Genomic DNA, 15779 nt, shown 5'->3' on the forward strand with positions numbered 1-15779 from the left:
TAGAGGAGCATGGAGTGGATTATAGGGGAGAGACAAAAGGGGCAGGTGAGGAGTTGGATGATCCATAAATTGTGGCCTGTTGTAGAACATCCATCAGTACTACTTTTTTCAACATGACTATTGGCACAAACAAGTTAAAAAAGGATCACTTGTTGATGTATCATCTACGTACTGGATATTTAATCAGATTCTTCAACTCGTGCTCCTTCAATTGGTTATAATCCCAAAGACATTCAATTGCATCATTATCATCATTGCATTGTTAAACAAAAGGACCAAGATAAGATATATAACTAGATTTGTGAATCCATGCCTTACGGTTACAATATACTGTGATTTGCTTTTTCTGCACCAAACAAATCAGTGCAATATGTTATAGTCTAAACATAAATTAGTTAAAATAGATACAAAAAATGAAGCAAATTACAACTGTATTGGTTAAATTAGAAAATATTACTTCATTGAAAGTGTAGCAGATACCTGGAAGACTCTTCCAGTGAATGTAGTAAAGTCCAACACAGTAAATGATTTTAAGAACGCCCAGGGTGCATATAAGGATTCTATTAAGAACAAATATAGGTTTTGTAATGATCAGAACAAATGGGGCAAATGGTTTTTGTTTGACATAATCTTTTTATTTTACATTTTTAGATATGCAGAATTTTACCTATATATAAGGCTTGGTTTGTCAACATAAAAAATCTTGAATGTTTGATTTACAGGATGACAAGGTCACAGTTGTGGATGAAACCATAACTTCTTAAGGGTGTATATTTAAAGCAAGGTTATGAGTTTAGTAAATCCACTTGTAGATTTTAAAAATAAGCGTTTAGTCTTACTGTAATTTAATATCCGTTTCAAAAAAAAAAACATATTTCCTGGATTTCTGTTTAAAATCTTCTAAAAACTGCTTACTGATTTTAGTCTAAACATATCTAAGTAAATATGATATGTGTAATATTGGGGAGGTGGGGGTTCTATGTATTACATGTATTAATGATGGGTGGTCTACAAACTACGACAGCACTAAGAACCATGCGGGAGGCATGTCTACATAAGCTATGATGCTGCACACTTTTATATTGAAATGTAGCTCTTTTTACAATATATGCTTTAATTTAAGACAGTTTGTATAAGGGCAATATGCCCTCCTTTAAAGCTTTAGTGTACCGCTTGGTAATTCAGTCTGTGGTGAGTATCCCTTCTAAATGCAGTACAGGGTCATTCCTATTTTTCTTCTGATAATATTGTGCTGCAATCCGTAACTTACACCTCACTGGAAATGGTTTCTTGGAATGTGAAACAAAGCCATTTTACACACATTTCTCTAAGGAAACTTCGTAGTTTAGGATTAAAATAGTTGTGAAAATTATTCCGGGTTACCCTTACAGTTGTACTACATAGATTAATATTTGGGGACAATTAATTCAAATTTTTCTACAGAGTAACTTCCAATGTATCGTCTTTAGCTATAGATATAGTAATTTACTACCATCCATGTATTGTGACCTTATCTATGTGAAGGTAAAATGTTCTCTAATCTTGTATAGAAAAATATCTAAACCATTGCACTGAATGATTGAAAATAAACAAAAAAAAAAACAGCTCATGGCATAGGCTGTTTAGGTCATTACATTCATTTAGCTAAAGAGTCTATTATTGTGGTCACCGCTACACTTTAGTTAGGAGACCGTGTCCCTGAGAAAGGGAATTACTCTTGAGCAAGGAGCACGTGTTTTATCTGCCCTTCTCAAAGAAAAATATCTTATATTAAATGTGTAAAATACTAAAGAAATAAAATGTGGACACCACATTGTATAAATGCCACATTTCCCTGCAGCCTTACTATGCAATATACCACAATGCTTTCACAGAAAATACAATAACATAACTTTTAATATTTGGATTACACATACTAATGTTCTCGCACGCAACATCAAGGCCTCTATAGTGTTACACAAAACCTGTATTTTTTAAAAAGTTGGGTAGATATTTACATAACTATTTCAAAAGTCATAGCTGAAATGTATCTTTACTCTTTCTGTTAAATCTTGATATTGAATTGTTTTGTGCACATTGCAGCAAAATCATTGAAAGGATTTTTTTTTTTAATTGACGAAAGACTCACATAAATTGATATTTTTTAAACCTAATTATTACTTCATTTACTGAATCACATTCACATTATAAAAGAAAATGCTTTATTTAAAAAATAAAGGCCTTGATATTTATGCAATTTTAACACCCAGTAACCAAATTGTAGCAATGCGTTCTATATATTTTTTTTCCCCTCTAAACACAAACCTATTGATTTAGATTGTGATATTTAGACATTTCATTCTGTATAGATTTCAGTAAAGAAGTAATCTTTATCGGGACTTCCAACATATACACAGTATAGAAATACTGAGAGTCATTGCTATCTACATTAGTTGTCTATGGTTTTATTCTGTATTTGCATCATATGTTTAAATTACAAACTTTTAATCAACACACACACACCGTTATAGAAATGTTTGTGTACCATACATAAATATATCAATTTTATTTATAGCTAGTAAGATTTCAAACTCTCATGACTGTTATATTAATATTTACAATTATGGATGTTTGTGGAGTGTGTATGTTAAACACATATACAAGTGACGTGGTAGTTCTTCCTAGATTATTTTAGCTGTAAATTGGGGAAAGTGTTTAGTAAACATGTTTGTTTTGTTTTTTAAATTTTATTTTAGATTAATATATAATTAAATATAAAATATTTAAAACCATATGTTAAAGCCAAATTGTACTTGGGATAATTTACAAAAAGTAGATGGCACACTATCCTCCTGTGACTTCATTATATAAAGCATGGCAAGAAAAGTGAGTTATTAGCCAGAAGTGTATGTTTTATTGGTTGGCAAAGGGGTTTGTATTTCTTAAGGACAGTCGGTAGACTTGGTTTGATCCAGATAGTTTGTGGAATTCTCAGCCAGTCATTGGGAGATTACTAGCTCTCTTAGATTCTCCACAATTAAAATCTATTTCACTGGTATTTTCAATAAAGAACTATGGTTTTTTTAATACTTCTCATGAAAAGGTAATTCCACCATTGCACTGGGTAGTATAAGCTGGTTACAGTGAATGTCAATGGATTTAAAAGTTGGGTGTTATTGTAAGAGCTGATGTTAAAGTGGGAAAATTGTCCACGTTTTTTTTTTCCCAACACAAAACCGGTAAAGTGAGAAAAACAAACAAACAAAATGGTGCTCCGTTCATATTAACGATTCGCCTGAGTTTTACCACACAAACCAACCAACTTACTGTGGACTGTTTTCTTTTCTTTTTTTATTGCCAACTAGAATTCCCTTTAGCATTGATTGTGTGTTAACCCAGTGCTTTGCAGTGTTGTGGTTTTTTTTTTTTTTTTTTTTTTTTTTTAATCTGTCTTCAAGAGAATGTTATCCTTGAAAATTATCTGTGCAATACACAAGGAAATGGTAGAAATATAGTCTGAATGGTCATAACATTAATTTCAACATCTTTTATGGTTGGTCAGCTCTTTGTGCGCCAGAAGGTAAAACAGGTTATTGCTTGTACACTCTCTGGCTTGCAAAGGTTTTTATTTCTACACAGATTTTGTTTATGTGGAATTTTAGAAAATACCCTCCTCCTACAACCGCCCAGCAGATTTGATATCAATGTGTATTTACAGACAGCAAAGGTTGTACTTTTTCAGCTTTCCTATGATGATGTTTTTAAAAAGTGAGTTATGTTTGTTTACATACTGTTTACAATGGCAGTTTTTATTTTTTAATATATACAACTTTTAAGGTATTTATTGCATACTATTGAAATTACAAAAATTAAAATGTTTTTGTATTTTCACCTTTGGAATATAATGTTACAATTCCCTGTACAGAAATTGGGTGGCTTTGTTAATGTAGTTAGTAATTTTTATGACTACTAAGTGACCAGTTTTTTCTGTGCCTTTTTTCTTGTTGAATGCATTGATTACATATTTATTGTATGGAAGTCACTAAGATGTGTATTTTTGTATTCTGCTGGAGGCTACAGTGTTTTTTGTTGTTGTTGTAAACAATACAGTTGCCAACTTTGTTTGGCACTCAGATCTTCCTTCTCAAATAAACAAAATGCATTCACTGTTCATAATTATTTGTGACTTGTTTGTGTTTGCAGTTTCACTCAATGGTGCATTACACAATTTTTTATTTTACTCTTATATAACGAACACACAACCTGTAGTCCACTAGCCACAATATTGGTGAGAAAACCAATGTATTTAAGGCAGTGGCCAACTAACAAGCAACATGTACCTTTTATTGAAAAACCCAATGGGAGAATCTTGCCATAGGTTAAAAAAAACTCCATACAACCGTTGTGGTAAAACACAAGTCTTATATACTCAATATTTGGGAAAAAAAAATGTTGAATAGTATTTTTTTCTCTTCTAGAAAACCAAAAATAATTGAATTGAAGTAAAAGGCGGAAAACATGTGGTTGCGAGAGAGGGCCCCAATTAACAAAAGGCATGGCTAATTATATGCTATACAGATTAGTTAAATTATGACTAACTCATTTTTGCCCCAGGATTCCTAGCAAAGTGGTAATCTCATTAAAAGAACCTACTAATGGTGAAGCACTTATGGTAAATTAAACTTTGTTCTGCGCAACTAAAATTGGTTGACAAACAGTATAAAATGGAGATTGGTACATCAACAATATTGGATAATTTGGGTGTCAACTAGAAACACATGCAAGAATAAAAAAAAAACACACATCCTGGTGTAGTATATGATGACTTTAGTTTCTCAAATAATCCATATTAGAAGACTCACATGTTAAGAAGTCCTTATCCTAGCTCTATGATTTCCTCCTTGGATTTCATGTGTAGGAAACTGGAAAAATGGGCAAGCAAAAAGATCTGAGTGACTGACAAGGGCCAAATAGTGATGGCTAGATGACTGTGTCAGACCATCTCCAAAATGGCTTTTGGGGTGTTCCTATTATGTAGTGGATAGTATCTGCCAAAAATGGTACAAGGAAGTACAACTGGCGTCGGGGTCATAGCCACCCAAGGCTCATTGATGCACATGGGGAGCGAAGGCGAGACCGTCTTGTCTCATCACACGGAAGAGCTAAGGTAGCTCAAATTGCTGAAGGATTTAGTAATGCTGGCCATGATAGAGCTTTGGGTCCTGCTATTCATGTGGATGTTACTTTGACACATACCAACTACCTAGAGATTGTTACAGACCACGTACATCCCTTCATGACACTGGTGTTCCCTGATGGCAGTGGCCTCTTTCAGCCACTCCACTGCAAAAATTGATCAGGGTTTGTTTGAGTAACGTGACAAAGAGTTCAAGGTGTTGCTTTGCCCTCCAAATCCCCCAGATATTAATTCGATTGAGCATGTGGGAAGTGCTGGAACAACAAATTCAATCCATGGAAGCCCCACCTCGCAACTTAAGACTGAAAGGATCTGCTGCTAAAGTCTTGGTGCCATATTCCAAAGGATATGTTCATAGGTCTTGTGAAGTCCGTGCCTCAATGCATCAGAGCTGTTTTAGCAGGAACATGATATTAGTCGGGTGGTTTTAGTGTTATGGCTGATTTGTATGTAAGGTTACAGATATAGCAGCCCTATGAAACTTTGAATACAGGTAGGAACGTGACAGCAGCTATTGACTATACTCTGTTACATTCATATCCCTTTGTTATAGTTTTTACTATAAAACCCAAATTAAACTGGACATTGTAAACCCCACAAGATCAAAGTCATTGTCTTAATGTCGTGTTAAACCCCATCCAAGAAAATTGAGAGTAAAGTAAAATTACCCATCACGTAGGGGTTAAAGACAATGAGGGCCAAACCCTTGCTGGTTGCACATATACACTCCATTTCCACCCCAAACATTGGAAGCCTAGATACATGTTTGACAAAACTTTTTTTCTTTTTTTGGTCTTGGGGTTTAGGGACTTTTCAAATGAAAATAAATCAAATGAAAAATAAATAAGCATAAATCTGCTAGAAGTAAATAATAGCAAGAGCTATCTACCTCTGGTAACGCACATAAAAGATAAATCCAGTACTAAACATTGAGCATTATCATTATTCAAGCTAGAGATTTCCCTTCATAAAATTATGGTACATAAAGCCACTAGAACAGAATACAATCTCAAACTAAAAGAATCAAAGGAGGCACATCTTTTGATTAAAACACACAAAAAAAAACCCTGCTTTTATTCCAATGCGAGGTCAGACTCCTCTGAATGATTTTTGTCCGAAGTAATGCTATATATATATATATATGAGACGTCATGGATTTGTTCAACGTTATTATTTTGTGTGTGATGACCTTGAATGTGAAGAATAAGAAAGTGTATCTGGTGGCTGCCACTAGAGGAATGGTATAGCCAAAATGTAAACATTGCAGTTTCTTCAAAATGGCAATACAGGCATACCCCGCTTTACATACACTCACTTTACATACACTCGCAAGTACAGACATACTCACGCCTCTTCTGTTTGCGAGTGAACAGGAAATGGAAGGTTCTATTCTCGCCTGGAGCAGCTCAGTTCAGTGTACTTGGGGCAAGAACTTTTCACACCTTCTGACATGGCACAGGTTAATCCTCTCAAATAGAACAATAAAAATAAAAGAAAGGGTGCGCCTTTAATACAGAAGAATATTTTTAAAAAATAAGCATAAAAATAGTTACAAATAATAGTCCACAGTGAGAGAGGTTCTTGTAGGACAACGGTATTTTCGTCTCAGGTGTAGGTTGAATTTTTCAGTGCGCCATATGGAGAGAAGAACAGAAAAGGAATCCAATGGTATAGTACGTAAATACAAATGGATAAATGAGAGTATATAATTATTACTCACAATTACGGCAGCATGACTGGCAGGCAAACCTGGTCACATATTTTAGATATATTGATGATTTATTTTTTATATGGGATGGTACTGAAAACTCCCTCAACCAGTTTTTAACCTTTTTTTTTTTGTCAATCTGTATTTTATTTGTGCTTAAGAAGAACACATAGGTTTGCACTGCCACGACAGCTGGTGCAGACAAATTCGTAAACATATTATAACATTGGTATGGCATCGATAACATAGCACATTTTTTGTTTGTAAGAGTCAAATTATGTAACAAGTCGAGTGTTGAACATGCTTCCATTGGACATGCACAGTTTTTTGGTTATAAACAGGATAGTACAATTCCCAGGTAGGTCTATCCAGCCAAAAATCTTGGTACAGGCTAGGTACGGGCGGATATTGGAGAGTTTGGCTATGAGACCTGCCAGGTTAGGTAACTTACACTAAAATCGCAATATAATACAAGGCGGTGTTGGTATTAAACACTCTTGACGCACATGAAAGGCGTTCGTCCCGTGTAAATTGCTAAGAGGGCATCTATAGGTAGGTTGGGTAGTTAGGAGACCTGCCCATTAGGAATTACAGGAGGTGCATGTACAACAATAGTTAGCACAATCCTATATGATCGTCTATCTTTTATATTCTGTATTTTAGGTGTGGAGAGAAGCATATTCAATTAGACAGTGACATTTGGTGTGAAACAAAATAAGCTATTACAAAGCATTGGTTAGATCTCTGAGTGTCTAATTAATATACACACGTTAAAAGATAAAATAATTAATCGATAAAATAAGCTAAAATAATTAATCGAGAAACACAAACTAGCCATTTGTGATAGGACTCTATGATGAGAACCAAAACTGCTGAAACCTGGCTAGTGTGAAGATTTTTACAAGCTGATTTAAGTTTACAAGCAGTAAGTATGAAATTACCTGCTGAACATAAACATGCTAAATAAAACATGAGTCGAGTGACTAACCGTTGTAACTGCTCAGCAGGCCACCCCATGGTAACTGTGCCTCGAGTAGGCAAAGACAAAGTGAAAATCAATGTAATTGACATGTCGAGCTGCCATTATAAACCATGGCTCCATGGAATACCCAAGAGTCAATTCCTTCGTCTTCAAAGGAACTGTTCTTTAACCTCGGATTTTGAAGCCCAATCCCAAATGTTATTAAATACATTCTCCCCCAAAAATTATCCCCTTAACAATTTTTAATCAAACCATAAAAAATGTTAGGGAAAGAGAGAGATTAGATCTTTTGAAATATAGAGAGAATAAAACCCTCTAAAAATGCTCCAACATTGCCAATCATCTTCGACTTCAAAAACAAAATTAGTGTTATGAAGAAGATTATTAACAAACATTGGCATATATTAAGACAGGATGAGACTCTAGCTGGTATAAATCCCGATAAACCACAGGTTATATTCAGAGGAGCACCCAGTACATCCTCACAAAAAACTACACTACCTCTTCTTTCCGTTCCCCTTCCTTTTTAAGCAAACCCAAGGTTTTTTTTAAATATAATAGTTGCATAGTCTGTAAACCCACGGATGCAACTATTAAATCTAAAACCACTTCTTTTAAATCATGCATTACCCAAAGATCATATCCTATAAAAGATTTTATTCGCTGCAACACAAAGAATGTTATATATTTATTAGAATGCCCCTGTGGGCTTCAATATGTGGGCATGACCACTAGAGAACTAAAAACCAGACTGGCAGAACACTGCAGGAATATCTTAAAAGGTTATGAAAATCACTCTGTATCTAAACATTTTTTAAAACATGGAAAAAATCCAAAACTCCTCAAATGTATAGGTATACACTTGTAGTATTCCTTGGAGAGGTGGTGATATTACAAAGATTTTAGGCAGCAAAGAGATGGCATGGGCATTTAATTTAAAGACCCTTGCCCCACAGGGCCTTAATATAGACTTTGACCTTTTTAACTTTTTATAATACTCTTTTATTATTTTAACAGTCCCTCTCACTGGTTCATTTTTATATTTATTTTTATATTTATATTTATTTTTATTTAAATTTTTTTTTTTATTATGATTTTTTTTTCTATTTTCTATTTATTTTTTTCTTTACATTTTTATCATATTCTGTTTTGATAATGCATTACATTATACATTATAAGAATTAATATATTAGGCTACTTAACATAATGTAAACATAATGTAAACATTTATGTTTTATGTTTTTTGTATTTGTATTTGGGGAGTGAAACATTGTCTGCCTTGTCCTGCTTCAAGCTGTGATTTACTTCTCCCCCCTTTCGGGCTTTGAACATATAGCCCATTATGGTCTCCTGCTGGCTTGCTGTCTGCTCGTCTGTACGAGCAGACAGCACACTGATATCGCTTTGTTTTGCGATCACTGAAGGGGCTCCTCCCCTTTAGTGACGCGACCTGCCCGGCCGGCCTCGCATCCGTTCCACCAATATGGTGACGCATGCGTTCCACTTGTTACATGACGCGGAAGTAATTTTAGCCGCGCCTCACGTGACCTTTTTCCAATATCGATCTATACCATTTTAACACCTCGTTTTTCAAATCTATGTACATTTTTAACTTGTAAATATGTCTGTTTATTATTCTTATCAATGACACTCTATTTTGTTATGTAGTCAAAAACTAAGATTAAGGGGGCGGGGCCTGACCGCCAAGCAGTCTGGTCGCACTAAACCAGAGCTCCGTGTGAGAACCGGCAAAAAGCAACTTTTACCTAATATTACACACCAAAATTACTAGCCTGGCGCAACAGAGCAGCGAGATTACCCTGAGACTCAAAGGGCTGGACCACCAGGTTCTCAGAGGCACTCAGAAGCGGAGACAGAGCTGCGGCCTACCAGCGGGTGCAGGTGGGAGAGAGGCGGCCGACCTCCCCGCGGGAAAACGCTGCGACGCCTAAGACCCTGTTCACCCCCCATCGCCGGTGAGGGATATCCCGGCACAATCAAGCGACCGATAAGCTGATAGGCTTTGCTTTGAGTCGGCAAGCGAAACATACCTGATCCAGGCACGACGCACCGCATCAAAGCCAAAATGACGACTGCCATGCCGACCACATGTGGCCTGCTGGAAAACTATGAACAGCGGCTGGACGCACTTTTTACAGACTTCTGTCGGAAACCTTGGCACAGAGGGGCAAAGCCTAAGGAGTCGACCGACAAGCGACGGCACTTGCACCCTGGTGGTGAGAAAAACAAGGCGGGAGAGCCTCAGAGAACCCGACCGGCCCCCAAACTAAAGAAACAGGGAAAGAAGAGAGCCTGAGAGCCACAGCCTGCCCAGTGTCACCCACCGCTGGCTACTGTCCTCCGCGGCTGAGAGCCCGACACATGAGAGAACCGAGAGGTTTGCGCCCAAAGAGAACCACTAACACCACCAAGCAACCGCGACTCAAGAGAAGGCCCTCTCATGAAATCCACAGCAGATACGCAAGGGCCGTGGGGCACTTCTCAGATCAGAGCGCCCAGCTGCGACACCCCGCAGACCCAAACAGACCACCCACAGACCTCGACCACTCACGGCCTGGCCGGCTCCCACTCCTGCAGGAAGAGTTACACGACGGCACATTGGGAGATGCAAACATGCCAGGTGGACATTATACACAAGGAAGGTGGAAGCCCAGCCAGGGAATCGGCTGACTGCCTAAACTTTGGGAGCTGGCTGCCGGCCGAGATAAGTCTTCGTACAGGGACTCTAACCGAGGCTGCAAACAACCCAGCGAAACAAAAGCAAGAAAAATCATACCAAGTAAAAAAGTTATTATATTGATCTCACTTTAGATTAGAAAAGCCTCCTCTACTCAATATATACTGCATAATTGTTTAGCTTTAACTAGTACTAGGTCAGAGGCATATCAGTTGCATGCATGTTACCTTACAATATGAAGAAAAGTGTAGTGCATGACTTAGTAGCAAGCATGATATCATTTGTCTATGTAATCACCATTTTTATAATATCTTCTGTATACGCGACTTAACTCGTGCTCCTTTTTTAGGAACAAGCATTTACATATACTTTTTAGCCCATTTTAAACGGCGATATTTTTCTCATGTCCCTCTCAAGCTTATCTTTTAGCTAAATATATTTGTGTTTTCAGATAGCCCACAAGCTCATAGCCCACAAGCCTCCTCATGTCGATTGCTGCAATGGGTCAATCCTTCTCGAAAGCTAGGCTAGTTGCAAGTACATTGCTTCACATAAGCTGAGGGTCAAGATTGGAGTTGGTAATGTTAGCTTGCCGCTGATACTCACTTCCATGCCTAGATATGCCAGCGAGGTCACATTCAACTTAGTTAAACAAACCTTTATTGTTTAGCTTGCTTAGCTTGTCTAGCCTGTAATAATACTACTGGTAATGATACTGCTAGTAATAATACAACTGTTAAAATTTTCATAAAAAAGAGGCCGTTATTCTTGGGAGTACATGCAACCATTGTGTAAACCAGTTATGCAAAACGTATGTTTTACATGCATTAACCCATTGTTTTACTTTCTGTACTGAGCCATCATGCGCATCAATAAAAACAAAGATTGAAAAAACAAACAAAAAAAACTAAGACTAAGATGACGTCATTTTGGCGGGAAATTTGAAATTTCAATACAATTATGGTCTCTTATATAAAGCACTGTTAGTCAGGTTCATGTCCTTTTATTATACTCTACTTGAAGAAGCCTACAGGGAGTGCAGAATTATTAGGCAAGTTGTATTTTTGAGGATTAATTTTATTATTGAACAACAACCATGTTCTCAATGAACCCAAAAAACTCATTAATATCAAAGCTGAATATTTTTGGAAGTAGTTTTTAGTTTGTTTTTAGTTATAGCTATTTTAGGGGGATATCTGTGTGTGCGGGTGACTATTACTGTGCATAATTATTAGGCAACTTAACAAAAAACAAATATATACCCATTTCAATTATTTATTTTTTACCAGTGAAACCAATATAACATCTCAACATTCACAAATATACATTTCTGACATTCAAAAACAAAACAAATCAGTGACCAATATAGCCACCTTTCTTTGCAAGGACACTCAAAAGCCTGCCATCCATGGATTCTGTCAGTGTTTTGATCTGTTCACCATCAACATTGCGTGCAGCAGTAACCACAGCCTCCCAGACACTGTTCAGAGAGGTGTACTGTTTTCCCTCCTTGTAAATCTCACATTTGATGATGGACCACAGGTTCTCAATGGGGTTCAGATCAGGTGAACAAGGAGGCCATGTCATTAGATTTTCTTCTTTTATACCCTTTCTTGCCAGCCACACTGTGGAGTACTTGGACGTGTGTGATGGAGCATTGTCCTGCATGAAAATCATGTTTTTCTTGAAGGATGCAGACTTCTTCCTGTACCACTGCTTGAAGAAGGTGTCTTCCAGAAACTGGCAGTAGGACTGGGAGTTGAACTTGACTCCATCCTCAACCCGAAAAGGCCCCACAAGCTCATCTTTGATGATACCAGCCCAAACCAGTACTCCACCTCCACCTTGCTGGCGTCTGAGTCGGACTGGAGCTCTCTGCCCTTTACCAATCCAGCCACGGGCCCATCCATCTGGCCCATCAAGACTCACTCTCATTTCATCAGTCCATAAAACCTTAGAAAAATCAGTCTTGAGATATTTCTTGGCCCAGTCTTGACGTTTCAGCTTGTGTGTCTTGTTCAGTGGTGGTCGTCTTTCAGCCTTTCTTACCTTGGCCATGTCTCTGAGTATTGCACACCTTGTGCTTTTGGGCACTCCAGTGATGTTGCAGCTCTGAAATATGGCCAAACTGGTGGCAAGTGGCATCTTGGCAGCTGCACGCTTGACTTTTCTCAGTTCATGGGCAGTTATTTTGCGCCTTGGTTTCTCCACACGCTTCTTGCGACCCTGTTGACTATTTTGAATGAAACGCTTGATTGTTCGATGATCACGCTTCAGAAGCTTTGCAATTTTAAGAGTGCTGCATCCCTCTGCAAGATATCTCACTATTTTTGACTTTTCTGACTTTGCCTGTCAAGTCCTTCTTTTGACCCATTTTGCCAAAAGAAAGGAAGTTGCCTAATAATTATGCACACCTGATATAGGGTGTTGATGTCATTAGACCACACCCCTTCTCATTACAGAGATGCACATCACCTAATATGCTTAATTGGTAGTAGGCTTTCGAGCCTATACAGCTTGGAGTAAGACAACATGCATAAAGAGGATGATGTGGTCAAAATACTAATTTGCCTAATAATTCTGCACCTCCTGTATTGTTGGCAAAACGCGTTTAGAGATTGTTTTATATATTTTATTATTGTTAAAATAAAGGAATTTTGGCCCTAAATATTTTAGTTGCCATTTTCCTTTTTTAGTTATCTATTCTATTTTTAACCTGACTTTTTTGATTTTACCATCTCATAAGAACACGCCAAAAGAATCTTTAGGTGGGGATTATACCACCCAAACGTCATACACCGAGCAGTATAAGCCTGCTCAACATATTGTGAGTACATTTTATATCTTCTTTTAACTTATATTCCAGTTAAACAGAGAGCACTATATATTTTATCTTTTTATTTTTGGCTGAAATCACCGTTGGATCACTGTTACTCCATATATCCTTGAGTGGGGATCATTCCACTTCACGCATTTCATACCAGAGCTGGACTTTAGCTCTGGAAATTGTGAGTAATAATTATATACTCTCATTTATCCATGTGTATTTACGTACTGTACCATTGGATTCCTTTTCTGTTCTTCTCTCCATATGGCGCACTGAAAAATTCAACCTACAACTGAGACGAAAATACCGTTGTCCTACAAGTCCTACTGTGGACTATTATTCTGGACTTTATCTGTAACTATTTTTATGCTTATTTTTATACATATTCTTCTGTTTTAGAGGTGCACCCTTTCTTTTATTTTTATTGTTCTATTTTAACTATTTATAAGGGTTTGGGGGGTATTCCCTTGTTTATAGGTGTGCTGCCCATTATATATATTTTCATATTTGTGGCACTTTAGCGCTGATCCAATTTTGACTTTTTTTCTAATCCTCTCAAATGTATAATGTCTACTCCTAGCTGAACATATATATATATTTATTCTGCCCATACATTGTCCATATTCTGCTATTGGTGCCATCCAGTGAAAGGGTTTACCCTGCCATTTTCTATAACTATGACTTAGCAGCTTAGCTGCATTAGCCACAACTCTGAGGATTCAAAGTTAAAGCATAAATGCTTAAAGTGATGAAGAGGTGTTTCTAAACAAAGTGTACAACTAAGCTGCTAACAAATACAAATTGGCACTGTATTGACAGAAAATGGCCCAGTGGGCAGGATTATTTTACTTTTCCTCACAGTTTAAGGTTGTCAGATGAGTAAAACATTAAAGATAAATGGTACAATCTGGAATGAGATTTATTTTTTTTACTGTTTGTTTTAACTGAATAAAAGCCCACTGGAAATCACTAAATAAATCACTGGAAATCTGCAGTTGCAGTATCAGTTATGCATGTAAATGACTATTGCAATGCAGTACATGCATTGGGAAGTGAAACAAGGTATTGCTACACTTTAAGTACATTTTCGTTTTACATGCATGCTAACTTGCAAATGTCCCTTATACATGGTAACCAACACAAAACAGCATTGCAGAGCTATTACATACTTCTATGCTGGTTCAGGTAAAATAATATCATGAGAGTAAGTAAGGTAGCGCAGAAAAATATACACACTAATCACATAATATTAGTAAACATATTAAACATTTATTTGGTCTTCTATGCAATATAAAAATGTATATAAAATACAATAACAAAGTGAGATAGATAAAATGATATTCAATACTAGTGCTGAGTGTGCACACTCTTTTGTAGGTATAGCCAGAAAAAGGACTATATCAAGTTTTAGAAGGTAAAAATGTTATAAAACATAAAAATGAAAAAATCATAAAAAAATAAAAATGAGAGAAAAAAGTACGAATAAAAAATGAAGTTACAGAAAAAAACAGCGTGCTCAAAAAAAGAAGAAAGTCCAACCTCATAAGGTAGCTGACCGCTTGCTAATTCGGCTGAATAGATACTGGCATCCTGCTGGTAATTTGTAGAGAAGCTGGATACTGTTGCAGGCACTGGGTGACACCGCAATAGTTACTACTGTCTGGCTGCCTGCCAGAGGGTTCCGTCATGAGACTGTGTAGCGCTATGTGCGTATAGTTGGTCTCCCTCTGCGATCGTTCTTCTATGTGGGGGGCCTTTGAGTATTCCCGTCTGAGTAGAGCGCAATGTGCTGGATTGCACCCGTGCGCGTAGAGGATACAGATGCTACCGTCCGCTCGTGGTGGAATAAAAGACAGTGTGGTTGCTCTTGTGTGAGGTCTGGTCAGGAATCCTACGCGTTTCGTGAACCTGCGTTCACTTTATCAGGGATAGTAGTAGAGTCAAAAGGTAAAATAATATGTTTACTGAATGTAACATCTCAAACAATGTTCTTAATAATAAAAGAGGAAACCATTTAATCGCCATACATGAACTGAACTCCAACTGCCAGAGTAAAAAATAAACTACTGAAACCATCAAACTCAACTGGGTTGCCATTGGCTGAGTCATCTTCTTGCATAGGGGCTGCTTGTAAAATTTCAAATCCAAATGGTTTCAAAATATAAACTGAAATATAGTGTATGTATGTATCTATACAGGAGGAACAGGCAGCGACAAAATAATTCTGGCCACCAAAATTCCCTTGAAAGTACAGAGGTTGTCTTGTTTGTGTATGGTAAACCTCGAAGAATGAACACTCTATACCAGGCTTCCTCAAACTCCGGCCCTCTAGATGTTGCTGAACTACAACTCCCATGATTCTTTGAATGAAATAGGCTGAGAATCATG

Source organism: Pelobates fuscus, chromosome 1, assembly GCF_036172605.1.
Source record: "Pelobates fuscus isolate aPelFus1 chromosome 1, aPelFus1.pri, whole genome shotgun sequence".
NCBI classification, from domain to species: Eukaryota; Metazoa; Chordata; class Amphibia; order Anura; family Pelobatidae; genus Pelobates; species Pelobates fuscus.